This window comes from Rousettus aegyptiacus, unplaced genomic scaffold (assembly GCF_014176215.1).
Source record: "Rousettus aegyptiacus isolate mRouAeg1 unplaced genomic scaffold, mRouAeg1.p scaffold_m13_p_6, whole genome shotgun sequence".
In the NCBI taxonomy this organism is placed as follows: Eukaryota; Metazoa; Chordata; class Mammalia; order Chiroptera; family Pteropodidae; genus Rousettus; species Rousettus aegyptiacus.
This window is the reverse complement of record NW_023416309.1, coordinates 93,366,271-93,382,186: the sequence shown is the minus strand read 5'-3', so window position 1 is coordinate 93,382,186 and position 15,916 is coordinate 93,366,271. Positions and strand designations below refer to the sequence as shown.

At 37.4% G+C, this 15,916-nt stretch overlaps 1 long non-coding RNA gene across 1 annotated transcript in view; it reads right to left on the bottom strand.

Annotated features, from left to right (window-relative positions):
* Window positions 1–14,789: 14,789 nt before the first annotated feature.
* Window positions 14,790–15,916, bottom strand: part of LOC107513658 — a 54,614-nt gene continuing 53,487 nt past the window's right edge. Inside the window, exon 3 of the long non-coding RNA XR_004951556.1 lies at window positions 14,790–15,880. This is a non-coding gene — a long non-coding RNA (uncharacterized LOC107513658). The remainder of the gene's footprint in view (window positions 15,881–15,916) is intronic.

Sequence of the window (15,916 nt, the reverse complement as noted above, 5' to 3'; positions counted from 1 at the left end):
TGTTTTTAAAAATCTTTTTAAATATTAAAAGATAGTTACTCCATAGGGTCCTGATTAAATTAGAGAATTCAGAAAGAGAGAGGGATTTCAAAAGATTCTTTGGATTTAACATCAGATATATTTAATAATATAGTTAATAGCATTGACTTACAGAATTGGACATGATGTAAAGAGTTATATTCTCCCAACTCTTCCATTTTGTGAATGAAAAAACCATTGAGTGAAATGACATGCCTGAAGACATAAAACAAAATAGAAAATAGAATTCTCCCTCAATCCCTACTGCTATTCACTTTATAGATATGTTTGGGTTTTAATAAATTAAACAATAATGCATCTGGCTTTGATATATCCAAGTTAACAATATTAGGACAAACATTAATAAGGAGATAATGGCTTCTGTATTTCTTAAGATGCCATATTGGGCCTGCCATCCCCAGTTAAATAGAATTTGAAGATAGGGACATGATGATCTGTTAGAGAGGAATAGTCCACGGTTATCTATTTCAGTCACCCAACGTGGAAGTTTTTCATTATCGCTAACCTGCTACTCCCTCGTGTTTCAGGGAGGAAGGACCTAGAACCTCTCTCCTGGACCAGTTACGCCATATAAGATGGGTGTCACTCAAAGTAACCTTGTATGTCAGTGGACTTGGGTAGTGACTGTCTTCTCTTTGTGCAAATATTATAAACAACATGCTTGGCTGATTTTAAGAAAGTGGACTGAGTTGCTCATTATAAACATTCGCCATTGTGATTTCTATTTCTAAAACAAATTCCATGGAAATTCTGTTAAAATTACAGTAGCAATGTTATGGCATGCAGACTAATGCCCCCCTCCTAAAAATGTCTGTATGCTAATACCTGGAACCTGTCCATATATTATCTTACATGGTAAAAGGGACTTTGCAGATATGATTAATGGTATGAACTCTGAGATGGGGACATTATCCTGGATTGTCAGGTGGGCCCAATCTTATCACGAGTCCTTAAAAGTGGAAGAGGAAGGCGGAAAAAATGACTCAGAGAGATATGATGGAAGAAAAATGAGGGACATTATAAGCATGAAAAGGACTCAACTGATGTTGCTGGTTTTACAAATGGAGTAATAGAGGAAGGGGCCGTGAATCAAGGAATACAGGTAACCTCCAGAAGCTGAGAATGGCCCTCAGCTTACATTCATCAAAGAAATGGGGACTTTAGTTCTACAAACACAAGGAATTGAATTCTGCCAATGGCTTGAATGAATAAGGAAATGGCATCTCTCCTAGAGCTTCCGGAAGGAACACTATGCTGGTGATGCCATGATGTTGGCCTGGTGAGACTAATGTCAGATTTGTGACCTACAGAGCAGTAAGATAATAAATTTGTGTTGTCTTCGGCCATTCAATTTGTGGTTATTTGTTATGGAAGAATGGTAAACTAATACAATTCCTCATTTGAAAAAAATTATTTCCACATATGCATTGATTTTCAGAACTAGAGAAGAACTTATTTAGACCAGATCTGCCTTCCTAACCAAGTCTTTTTCCTTTTTTTCTCATTGTTCTGATTGCTCTTCTCCCCAACATCTATTATACAGATAAATATCTCTTGATAACCTACTGCTGGTTTCTATCTTGCAGATAGAGCCACACATTGAGCTTATAAATCAGTGTTTATTTTTGTATAGAAACTGATCAAAAAAAATTCTTTAAATTATGGAAACACCAAACACATGAACGAACAAAATAATAACCACCAAGTAATTTCATAAGGACATGTACGTACTCTGTTAGTTACATTGAGATGGGAAGGAAAAGAGTTAATTATTGCCTTTCCCCACCTGAGAGAGCTCACTTCATTGTGTGGTGGCAGGGTGACTCACCAATTGGCTTAAGCTATTCAGGGCCTAGTGAGCAGGTATGTAGTCAATCTTACCTAATCCACAGGATGGAGAAAGGGAGTGGGATAGTTGCCCCAAAGAAATTAATGGTCTTTTTTTTTTCCCAGAAGAAGGAAAAGAGGCTAGGCTGAAAATGACAGGCATCCTAGAAAATATATCTATTGCTATCCAAAATAGATTGCATACCTGCATTTCTGTAGATAAAATTCACTGAAAGCGAGAAAGCTCAAATGCAGGGTTCCTCCTTAGCTGATATGTAACTCTCTCAATCATTTTGGGTTGTAGCATCTCCTTGTCTTTTGATATATATCTAAACTATAAATTTATTCACACCTAACTCATCCAGTACACTATGGGGTACGGATGGTGTAAAACTCTTTTTTTGGAGAAGTAGATATTGGTAAATTATATACAGTGGTCATGTATCCATGGCAATCATTGTCTCCTGCAGGTCAGAAAGTAGGAATGTTATCTCTGATAGAGAAGGGAATTTCTTGGTCCATCATTTTGGTAGCCCTAGGTTCTGCTCCCTGACAGTCTTCCTTTTTCATCGTCCTCTGCGGCCCTAATTTGAGATGGTCACTGCCTAGAATTTGCTTTCTGTATGTGAATTGTACCTCGTTAGCAGCCTACCTGACAGTGTGCGTTCAGGGACATGAAGTTTTTTTAGGAGTTAGGTAATCACAGACAATACTTAGACAAGTTTGTGTTTTGTTTTCCAATATGATTCTGTTAAATGCTTAGTAGAGTATCTGTCTATTTGTTTCATTTAAACCAAAATGGTCTTTGAGTCCAGAACCTCATATGGGAATTGTGGTTTTTAGCAACCGATCTCTGACACCATTTTCTGCCTTTTTTCATAGCCCTCTTTTCAGTGGCTTCTGTATTGGACTGTATTTTCAGACAATTCAAACCAATAAGTGGGGGGAGGAGAGACCGCTGATCTGCTCTGTGTTACAGACTGAACCTGTGCTGTACCTTCACACAGAGATTCAATGTGTTTTATGTTTCGGCTTTCCCCACACACACTTGGGAAATCACTTTCAAATTTCTGTGGGCCTCCTCATTTTTTCCACTTGAAAAAATTGGCTTTTACTATTTGCCACCCACAGTGCAGGATGGATGAGCATGAATGTGGGAAAATTCTACAGAGCTTAAAATAAATGTCCTTGGTTTGAAGCAAAGTGCTTTCAAACACTAATAAAATCATTATTGTCATTAGAGTCAGACTTTAAGAGTGGAAAGTGGATATTTGTATTCTGTCAGCAGTGAGGTTAAAAAAAAACTTTTCGTTTGTGTATAGCATATAAATGTATTATTAATAACTTTGGTGCATTTTTATTTATAGTGACTACTCATATTTGGGATTATCTTTACCATTTTATTTGGTGTTTGCTTCCCCTTTATCTCTTTTTTCCCTCCTTTTTACCTTCTTTGTTCTTTTAAGTAGTCTTTATTTCCTTTTCCTTTTCTATTGTTTTAGAAGTTATATATTTGACTCCCAGTGGATGCCTGAAACCCAGGATAGTACCGAACCCTATATATACTATGTTTTTCCTATACATACGCACCTATGATAAAGTTTAATTTATTAGTTAGGCACAATAAGATTAACAACAATAACTAATAATAAAATAGAGCAATTATAACCATATGCTGTAATAAAAGTTATGTGACTGTTCTCTTTTTCTCTCGCTCGCTCTCAAAGTATCTTATTGTATTGTGCACATCCTTCTTGTGATGTTAACGATTAAATGCCTTCGTGATGAGATGAAGTGAGGTGAATGACAAGCGTTGTGGATATATCTTTAGGCTACTAATGACCTTATGAGGATACACCAGAAGGCAGATCATCTGCTTTGGGTGATCCTGGATCATCGAGCCATTACAGTGTCCACGGTTGGATGTCAGGAGTAGGTAATGTCCATGGTTAGGGAAACTTAATATTTTCTGTCCACAGTTGACCTTGGGTAACTGAAACCATGGAAGAGTGAAATCACAGAAAAGGGGTGGGGGGATTACTGTATAAGCTTTGTGTAGACATATGTTTTGAATTCTTTTGTGTATAGATCTAAAGGTAGAATTGCTATGCAATAAGGTAACTCTATGTTTAATTTTTTGAGAAACTTCCAAATTGTTTTTTCAAACTGGCTGTACCATTTAAAATTCCCACTAGTAATGTATGAGGGTTGTAATTTCTCCATATACTTATCAAGATTTGTTATTTTCCATTTTTTAAATTATAGCTATTCTGGAAAGTGTGAAGTAGTATCTCCTGGTTTTGGTTCTCATTTTTCCAATGAGAATGGTGAGCATTTTTCATGTGCTTATTGGCCATTTGTATATCATGTTTTGAGAAATGCATACTTAAATTCAGTTCCATTTTAAACTTGGGTTATTTGTCTTTTTATTGAAAAGATCTTTATCAGATATTTGTCCATCTTGGCTGAGAGATCCACTTTTATTGTTTTGGAGGTGATATTTTTATTTCCTTAATTATAATCCTAGATTCAATAAAATCTCTCTTAAGGCATTGTAAGAATATATAAACCCATTGTCTAAAATGCTATCGTTTAAAATAGTAAGGTTCTAATACTCTAGATAAAAGACAGAAATCAAACTGATAAAGCTATCAGGAGTAATCTGAATGGACTTCTCCTTCTGATGCCACAAACCAGAATTGCTGCCAGCACATAGAGAGAGAGGAGGTGGGGTTGGGGGCTGGGAGCAGATAACTGGTAGTGGTCACAGAGAGCACAACTCCAGACTTGATCTTAACAAGAAACACACCAAATTAATTTCCATTCACTTTCCTTAAAGGACCAAAAAATCCAGTCTGCAATTATTTGCCAGTAATTGATCGCATAGTGTTAAGGTAGATATCAAGAAAAGAACAAAAATCAGCGTTTGGGTAAAACACATCCTACGGCCTCCATTTTATAGTAGGTTTCTCAGCTTGAGTGATTTCTCCTTAAGGATTAGAAACCAATGAACTTTATTTTCATACAAGAACAACTAGAATACATTTGCACACAGCTAGCCTGATCCCCAAATATTCCTACAGTCACAACTGAGTCTTCAGCATGTCTTAGGCTTCCAGTTCTGCCAAAATAATAGGCTAGATAACAATCAGTTGTCTTTATTAAAAACACTGAGAAAGTCTACAGAAATATAGAGAATATCTTTTAAACTCATAACTACAATTCTGATAGAGTAAGGGAAATTCTCAGGAAGCAGATATAAAGAGAATACTGAAAACTCAAATGTATGCAGGTGAGCAGAAGTTGCAGCTGCCCTAGGAGGTTACTGTCTGTCTCAATGATCTGTGCTTTTTATTGTTATATTTTATCACTGTGGTAGACAAAACCGAAACCAATGAGAAAAAGGGAAATGCAACTGACTCCTACATAGAGGTTGGACCATTGACAGCCGGATGAGTTAAATATATCAAAAAGACTTTGGGTTTTTCTTAAAACTTTATAATTATGAGTCTAATCTGACTTAAATACAGATTTTCTGATCCCAAATTCTGGGCTGTTTGTATTACACCACATGACATCCACTATGCCAGTCTACTCTCTTCTAAACCTGTGGCCAATTCATGACACTCCTGAAAGGGACATTGATATTTTAAAGCAAATTTCCGGAAGCCATGGCATAAATGGGGCCATCTATTTATTTTGTTCATTGCTGAATTATAAACACCTAGAACATTGCTTGGCACATACGAGCAGTTATTGAGTATTTAATGATGAATGAATGAATGAATGAATGATGTTCACAGAACTAGAAGTTTTTGGAGAGGAACCCAGTATTATTTCTGTTGTATATTTCTAGCGCCAAGTTTTTTTTCTAACCTATTAGGCGCTTATTAATTGTTGCCGAAAAAAATTTAAAACCCTCACAAATTATGACTATTTTGCTGCCTGCCTGTCCATTCTGTCTTCACTCTTGTTCTGGTACAAATTACACTACGCTTGGATTATTTTTATAGTCTCATATTTCCTGCCTCCATTCATTCTACTGTAATTTGTAATGTACTATGCAGCCAGAAAAATCTACCTAAAACACAGATTTCAACTTGTTACCCAGCCTGAAAATCTTCAGTGGTTTCATATAATGAAAAATCTCATTCTGACATTCAAAACGCTCCATAGTAAATCCATCTGACTTTTCATTCTTTCCCCTTATGATTCTCTTCTGTATCTGAAATTGCTATTCCAGCCTATTTACTAATGCATAAATCCTTTACTTTTCCACTTTTGCTCCTTTGATCACATTAGTTGTTACCTGAAATGCCCTTCCTCTCTAACATGTCTATTCAACCCAGCAACCTTTACATCTGAACTTCTCTCTCAATCATAGGACACTTATTTTATAGTCCCTTTTGATTCGGCTTAATATATTTTTCAACAAGATTATGGAGGATGGCAAACAAATCTTGCTATCTTTATTTATTTATTTTGCTTACTGATTTATAAACAAGCACTTTCAAAGGTTGAATTTCATTCTGAGAGTTACAGGGGGTCACTGGAGTAATTTAAGCAGAAGAGTGATATGATCTAACTAATGTTTTAAAACAGGGTTCCTCAGAGTCAGCATTATTGATATTTAGGGTCAGATAAATCTTTGTTGTGGGGACTATTCCTGCATCTTGTAGAATGTTTAGCAGCATCCATGGCTTCCACTTATCAGGTGCCAGGAGCAACCCCATCCTCCATCATGACAATCCAAAATGTCTCCAGACATTCCCAGACGTCTCTTGGAGGACACCCAGGTGAGATCCATTGGTTTAACAAACCCCGCTGGCTGATATATGGAGAAGAGAACAAGGGAGAGAGGACACTGTGTGGGTACACCCACTGTCTCTGTTCCTCTGACCTTGGATGTGAGGCAGGAAGGAGACAAAAGAAATGTCTATTAGCTTTACAGCTGAAGCTTCACTGCGATCTGAGCAGAGATAAATAATGCATCAGTGACTATCTCTTCTCTGAAAGGTTAAAAAAGAAAAATATAGCAGGTCCAAACAATATAATTAGGAGACTTGTGCTATTATGTCAGATCTAACTGTATACAGATAATTATGCTATAATCTGAAAATAGAAAAAAAAATACTTTTACAAGTATTTATCTGTTAGCTTGAGAATTCACATTTGTCCCTCTCTGGAACCAGGCTGGGGCTTTGGAAGCAGCTTTCAAAGTTTAATTGAGAATAAAATAATAACTTATATTCAAGAAACATTGCAGTCTTCAGAATTTAGAAGGTTTTATTCTTAATTATTTTTGAGAGATTTCTTCCTGAAATCAAATGTGAATAAAAAATATTTAGTAACAGATGATAGAGCATCAGCTCGCACTTCCTGTAGCCTCTGACTTGGGTAGTTTTTTTCTCCTGAATCCTAGGCTGCAAAGCAGGATACCCTGGACTCCAAAACCAAGCCAGACTCCAAGACCAATCCTCGCTCCAGGCAAGGGTGAGAGAAGGAGCTCCATGTCATTTACTTTTTGGCTCAGCTTTGAGTAAGTATCGCTTCCAGTTCTAACCCAACATTGGGAAGCTTCCCAATGATCTGGTTCCTAATTTGATTTTTATCTCCCCTAATGCCTAGATTCAATGTGTTGTAAACCAATTCTCCTCACCTTGTTGAAATTGGTGCCACTATTTTTCTGATAATGGCTATTGGGCTACAGTACATTTTAAAATATTTTTTCTTCCTTTTTTTTTAAATTTAAAAAACAAAGTTATTTTCTATAATAGCTGAACTTTTGCAAGCACAAAAGTAGTTTTAAAATGATTCACTAGAAAAAAGTAAACATGAGTGTTTATTACATAAAGATATAGGCATTTTTCAATTTCTGAAGTTTAAATCTGAGTAGAGAACTCATTTACAGTTAAAATAATAATATGGTGGTGGTAGTAGTAGTAGTAGTAGTAGTAGTAGTAGTAGTAGTAGTAATAATTACAATTACCAGAGCAGCAATAAGGTGGCAAGACATATATATTTTTTTCCATTCATGCTTTTCTGCCTTTCTTATTCCTTATAGAATTGGAGGTGTTCATTAAGAAAAATGATGAAACAGAGTGTTTGTATAATAATAATACATTAAAGTTATGTTCTAGAAGAAAGACAATACAGTGTAGAGAAGAGTTTGTCTTGAATACGATTTTCTCTGCAGCAGAAGAACCTACAGTCACTATTTGGAGTGTTGAGTCTGGAAAAAGGTCTGTTACCCCCTCTTCAAGATGAAGTTCTGACCGTCGGGAGAGTGTAGAGGGGTAGAAAGAGGGAGGGATGGTAACGAGGGAGAACAAGAAGCCAGTGATTAAAGGGACTCCAGGAGACCCATTGTATGAACTAATAGGTGATTTGATGAGAAAAGTAAAGGAGAATTTGGCTCTACCTTCTGTTTCTGTGAGTTCATGATTGCCTAATACAATTATTTTTCACGGTAATACACTGTGAACACCCTCTCTCCTACTGTCTAAGAAAGAACCACCAGCATTAGCACCTGCACCACAAGAACAGCTAATATTGCAGACTTGTTCATGCTGCCATCTTGCTTAGTCCCTCACCAGCCCTTCCTCCGTGCCCTCACGATACCCGATCTTTTTGCAGGCTTCCTTCTCAATGAATTGGAAAAGCCAGTGTCAGCTGCTAGTACAGAAATACTTTGGAGACACAGAGGAGTTGCCAAGGGAGTTCACAGAGCTGGAACCAAAATAGGGCAGACTATTTTTTCCTAGGCGTCTGACTGCCCAAGGGGCTGACTGATCTGCATTGAAGCTGCTTTGTTCATTTCTCAGTGACAAGGGCCTAGTGGCTGTCAGGACAAGATTCTTGGAAGCTTAGAGCTAAATTAAAAGGCAGTGTTCCCTTTCCGGGCTCTCAGCTACTCTCCAAGGATCACTCTTGAACTAGCTCTGAGAGGGGACCACTGGGCTGTGTGATTGTGATTACCCAGCCTTGTCGCAAGTGTGGAATTTCACTTCGTGGCATGCCAGAGGGCCGACTGGAAGGAGGGCTGAGGGCTGATGACACCTTGAAAACCTAGTTTGCAGATGTGTTCAGCTGGCTCTGGAGATGCTCCCTCTTCCTGAAATGGCACTGTACATAGTCCTCTTCCCATCCTCCCACCCTCTACTCATTATCACTAATCACCTCTTTAAAGTATTATGACTTCACAACCCCTCTTTGGTGAGTTGCATTTGAAGAGAGCTAAATCTCAAAGTAAAGGCAATTTGTCAGCGCGATATTAAAACAAAGTGTGGGGAAGGAACACTTCAGCAAAAGCCAAGCTCCCTAACCTTTCAAGAGCAAGTGTATTTAATTTGAGCTGAATCAGGAAGACTGTTTAGATGTCTTATGTATTTATAAGCATTATGTGCAGGCTTTATTTTACCCCAAAGGCTGCTTGTAATTCTGTTCCTTTGCAAAAATGTCTTCTCGAACTGTAAGCTGAATTCTGAATCCTCACCACTGTCTGGAGTACTTGTGGGCTTGCTCAATCTACCTTAAGGCTATATCCTCAATATTACATCCTTTCTCTATTTTCTTATCCCTTCCACAGCCCTCACCACCTCAGCCAAAGGAAGCTGCTAGCTATATCTCAGAAATGGGAATTTTAACACAACATCTTAACTAGTCTTCCTATTTCTGGTTTCCACCTCTCTTGCTGAAAAGCAATGCTAACTATTCTTCATATAGCTGTCAAAGTGATCTTTCAAATATATATATCCATCATATTGCTCTCTTGCTTAAAACTTCTATTACTTTCTGTTGCCATGTCCAAGCTACTTATAAGGGAATTCATGGTTGTTCTGTATATCTGCCCACGGTCATGCTGTTTTATAGCTTCCATGCCTTTCATGGCACTGACTGGGATGCCTCTTCTTTTTAATCTCATGGTTTGGGCAGTTCAATCCATCCTTCAAATTCTATGTCAGTAACCATTTCTTTTTGAAAGTCTTCTATGACTTGCCTGTGTATTTAGTCATTTCCTCCCCAAGATTATTTTTGTCTCTTGTATATACTTGCACTGGTATACTTATTGGGTATTATAATTTGTTTACATCTTTCTCTCTTACTATAATTCTTTGAAGGTAGAAGTTATAGCTTACTTATTCCGCCGTCTTAAGCATTTAGCATGGTGCCTGACACACAGTAAACTCTCCACAGCTACTTCTTGAATTGATTTACGCTTATTCACACAACTAGCAGCTGTCTGATAGAAAATAAGACAGTATACAAATATGAGAGAGAAAATATGACTTGAAGTGGAGGAATCACAAATCAAATAGGTTGTACTAGACTGACTCTATGGTTTTTCCAATCAGATAAGCTGGAGGAGGTATCCTCCTACTTCTGAGTTAGATGAAGTTGATTATGTTTCTGTTTTGATCTCTGGTCTCTTTTCTTCTTTCTTCATTTTTTTTTTCTCTCTTTCCTAGAACTAACAGGCACTGCTTCAAGTGCCATCTTTCCTCATCCTGCATTTCACATGCTGGTCTATCCTAAAGTCAGGATAACCCCAAACAATACCAGTTTGTACCCTTATTCCCAGTTTCTTCATGAAAAGTGGACTCTTTTGTTCTCAAATTTCAGGGTTTGGACAATAAATTTTGTGGCCATCTTGCATGCACGGGCATGTGTGCGCACGCGCGGACACACACACACACACACACACACACAATAGGAATGGAGGGAACAGAGAAGGGTTATGGGAGAAAATGGGAGAAGGGAAATGAGGAAGTGGTTAGTGTAGTTCATATAAAGAAAGAGGAAAAGAGAAAATTGCCTCTTTCAATAATGGTAATAAGTAATATTTATGACATGTGTTTCAAAATTATTTTATATGTCTGATCTCACTGGGTTTCTACAACTTGATGTGGGAGCTAAAATGTGAAATACAATCCTTATTTACATACAGATAAGGTGAGTGAAGCTTCAGTTGGTCCAAGTTTACATGGTAAGTAGCAGCACCAGGATTTGAATCTACAATTTTCTAACCAGGAGTTTGCCACAGTTTTTGGTGTGTTCGTTGCGATTTCAAAGGTGCTTACATTTAATTTGCAATAAAAGTTTAGTGACTAATAAAAATGGGAACTCTGTACTTTTCTGCCTAGAACTCATTCCCTTAGGGCTGAAAACTAGAGGGGATTATAACTGTCTTTTACTCTCTATTCTCATCCCGCGAGTCCACAACCATCACTAGCCACGGTGTAGGAAAAAATCTTAGACATATTGTGCAGGCCACATAGACACATGTGCTCAGCATTTTCACATACATGGACAATATAAAATATAAACACAAATAGCAATTAAAATTCAATTCATAAAGAGAAGCTTCTAGTGGATACTGTTGGTGTCTGGTCTCTATCAACTAAGTTTCCTCACTGCTAATATCTGTGACTCTCCACCTGGAGCTTTCTTTGGCTATAGGGACGTGGTTGAGCCCACAAGCAGGGTAGGGCAGAAATGCTAGCAGATGAACACCCCAGCTTCCTTCTCCCCACATTGGGGCACAGTCAACTCTGAGGCCTGTTCAGCACTGTCTCCTGAAGCTCCCCAGGAAAACTGAACTTCAATTGCCCACAGAAAGAACCTGCTTATTCCTATATCCTGCAGTGACTTCCTTGTCTTCCCATCTCACTTCCTCACATCCTTACTGGTGCTTCCTGGTATCACCTCCCAAATAAACTTGCACTAAAATTCAAATTTCAAGGTCTGCTTCCTGGGGAACCCAATTTAAGACATTCCTTCTTAAAGTCTGAACTTTGAGCACTTGTGAAAAGAGAATGTTATAGTTCTCTGCAGTTAACAAATCAGCTTGAAATAAAAAAGTCACTAATCCACACAAACTACCTTCCTTCAGACCAAACACAGAAGGAGACAGGCATCAATGGAGACCAATGACCATGGTCAACAACTACTGGGAGTGGGAGTAACTCTAGTTAGATATATACTAATTGCAGCTTGTTACTTATATATGTTTGCCTTCAGATTCTACAGTTGTACATATTGCCTTCCCACTGTTCTCAGAGAAAGGTATGTACTTCTTCCTATTCAGGGCTAATTCTTCCTCCGTGAGCATAACGATGTCCTCTTGTTTACTTCAGGGGCCTCGCAGCATCACCCTAATCTCTCTCTTGTTCATATAGTTCCCTCTTTCCACTCCTTCCTCATAGACAGAGCATTGTGTTACAAAAATGATCCTGGGACCTTGGGATCTTTTCTTCCTATTCCAGTCAATATTCTTAAAAAGAATAGACTCCTCTCTGTTTTATCACCTCCCACTCACTTCTCAGCCCACAGCAATCCGGCTTCTACACTTAACACTTGACTGAAACTCTTTTTTAAAAGGTCAAAGACCACTAATAATCAGATTGTGGCAAAATCCAATTGTAAATGTCCAGGCTTATATTACTTAATCTAATCACAGTATTTGACAGTTCAGAGATGAAAAGCAATATAGCATGTATAGCGAGTGCTCAATAATGTTAGTTATTATTATTCTAGTTATTATCTCTCTAATTTCTTGAGACCTATTCCAAGGCTTTCTGGAAACACAACTTTTGTTTGCTTGCTTTTCTCCTACCTATTTGATTTCCCTTACTTAATTTTCTTTGCTAGATCTTATGCTTTCACTCCCTTTTTGAATGTTTGTGCCCTTCCAGAGTTCTAGTCTCTTCTTTTCTCTCTCTGCACATGTCCAAGTGAGATTCTTTTTATTTCTATAACTTTGGAAATTCATTTCTCTAGGTCAGAATTATTTATTGAATGACAGGTTTTTATTTGCAATCCTTTTCTGAGCATCTCCACCTGGAGGTTCTAATGGGCTACCAAACTCAATATATGCAATGTAGACTTTATTTCATTTGTTATTCCTTTCTACCCCCTCTCTACATCTCTTCTAGTATTTCCTATCATGAATTGCACTAGCAACCTCTTTAGAAGTCCAAGCCAGAAACCTCTATATAATCTTATTTTCTTCCTTCTGACATACTAACCACCCCTCTAACCATACCTAATTGTCTATGATAGCATATAGATGCTAATATTTCAATATCCCTCTAATCTGTTTCCTCATATCCGATCCACAGACATTACTTGAATTTGTGATCTCATGATCTCTTGCTAGGAAGATTGTCCCAGTAGTCTTCTTGCTCCTTGTCTACAGTCTTGTCTACTTCCAGTTTACTGACTGATGCCAGAAGAGATTCAGAAAAATAATTTTATATATAATATTACCATGTTTGAAATCTATTGGCCTTCACTAGGCACATAAATACAAAACTTCAGGACCCACGAAAACCTTTAGAATCTAGATGTGGTTAGCTTTGGAGCCTCATAAATCACCTCTTACCTAAATGTACACAGCCATACAAGACTGCTTAGTGACACCCTCTGTGTCTGTTTCCTGGGCATTCTCCTTCACCCACCCACACACCTACTTCCCTCGAGGTAAGAATTAGTATTTTATAGTACAATGAACATACATCTTTTATGGTCCACTCCATCTCATACTTAGAATATCTTATATTCATATTTGTCTCCCCCGTGAAATCTTAAAAATAGGCCTGTGGAATCCTCAAAATAAGATATTTCATACCATTCATCTTTAAAATCACAGTGCCTTAGTTCATTCCAGGCAATGAATTCAGTAATTTTTATGCAATTACTGTTTGTTATCTTCTAAAGACTGATTACATGAAGCTCTTCAGGGATTGTTAAGAATCTAATAACTATGCGAAGACAAGAATTTGGCTTCCAACATGAGCAAAGCAGAGTCTAATGGGAATTGGAGTCAAAGGCTAAGAGTTCAAGTCTTGAATTCTACCATATTCTATTCTGTGACTTTAGGCAAGTTATGTAAAACTTTTGAGCTTAAATTGGCTCACTTTTAAAGTTAGAATAATAATTCTTGCCTTATCATCTATTACACAGGTTAAATAAGACCATATGTGACAGAACAACTTTGTAAACTGAAAAATGCTTTAAAAATTTGCAAGATATCATTATACACAAATGATTTATCAAATGTCAAAATTACAATTTCTCTATCATTTCTAAGACTTCAACTGCAAAAAACAAAACCAGGAAGACAACTGTCAAAATGGCTATCATCAATAAATCAAAGAACAAGTTCTGGTGAGGATGCAGAGAAAAGGGAACTCATACACTGTTGGTGGGATTGTAAACTGGTACAGCCACTATGAAAAATAGTATGGAGGTTTCTCAAAAATTTAAAAATGGTTATACCTTTCGACTCAGCAATTGAACTTCTGGGTATTTATCCGAAGAAAACCAAAACAATAATTCATAAGGATCTAGGTACTCCTATGTTCACAATAGCCAAGATATGGAAGCAACCTAAATGCCTATCAACAGATGATTGGATAAAGAAGTTATGTTTCATATATACAATGGAATATTACTCAGTCAGTGATTAAAAAAAATGAAATCCTACCATTGGCAATGACATGGATGGACCTAGAAATTATGCTGAGTGAAATAAGTCAGATAAAGACAAGTACCATATGATTTCACTTATATGCGGAATCTAAGAAACAAAAAGAACTAATAAAAAACAGGCTTGCAAATATAGAGGACAATCTGGTGACAGCCAGAGGGGAGGGGGGTTAGGGGGCTGGGAGAATGGAGTGGAGGGTTAAAGAAGTACAATTAGTACTTGATAGATGGTCACGGGGATGGTGAGCATGGTATAGGAAATACAGTTAGCATTAATGTAATGGCCAGGTGGAGAGCCAGAGGAGAGAAAGAGCAACCAGGGGATCATTTTATAAATTATATAAATGTCTAACCAATGTACTGTATACTTGGAACTAATAATAAAATAAAATAAAATAAAATAAAATAAAATAAAAAAAATAAAATAAAATAAAATAAAATAAAATAAAATAATAAATAGAAGGTTGTTTTTCTAATCAACGAGAAATACAGAGGTAAATTGTTGGTTCAGCTGGTTCAATAATGCTGTCAGGGACTAATGGTCTATCTCTATTTCGACCCATCATTTTTAGCACATTGGTTTTGGCCTTATGTTTGTTACTCCAAAGAGGGCTGTAGCAGTTATAGACATCACATTTGCATCCAAAGTAGAAAAAAGGGAGATAAAGGAGAAGGAACAAGCCTTATTTGTTCTCTTCATTAGGAAAACACAAACTTTTTTAGACGCCTGCATCAGACTTCTGCTCACATCTCATTGCCTAGAACTCACATTGCTACTCTGAGCTGCACAGAAGGCTGCAGAAGTGTTTTTCAGCCTCTATGAGAGAGATGGGCACAGAAGAAGAGGCTTGAGGCTGGACGTTAGGCCTGCCAGCTAACAGTGTTTGTCAAATATCTTTATTTGAACATCCCAATTTTCAATCAGTTGTTGAGCAATCAAGCACAGCATTGTGTTCTCAAAGTTGTTTCCAGCAGGGAAGAATTCATCACTAAAGATGATTAAGAGTCAGCAGATTTTTTCAAATGAGTAGTCTTTCCTTCTGATGTCAATACACTTTAAATCAATATCATCAAGTTCTGCCTTTGGTGGAAGAGAGGTCACCCTAGCTCTACACTTGGCTTTCAAAAAATGTACCTATTAGAAACTGGTCAGGAAAGTTAGCTGAGAAGGAGCTCCTTGAGAATTATCTTTCTGACACATTTTCCAATACAGGACAGTGTAGAAAAATAAACACGATCTGACCGTAGGTTGAAGGGGATTTAGAAACAGCAAAGAGGTGCTAGAAAAAAGCAAAAACCAAAAAGAAGAAACAATAACATGAATAAACAAAATGAAAATAGTTTCATCCCTCTCTGGGCTGAAGTCCCAGCAAAGTATTTGCTTTATTCTGAGCGGGTCAGTCACTTTCCCCAGTCCCACCTGCTTGCTAGACAGAGCAGTAGTGAAACTCAGGAAGTCTTTAAGATTCACTGGAGGCATGTATATCTTCCAGGTCTGGAAGTAGCCTCTTTGTTTTCATTAGTTCTGTAAGAGAGAGATAGAGCGCATCTTAACTAAGCA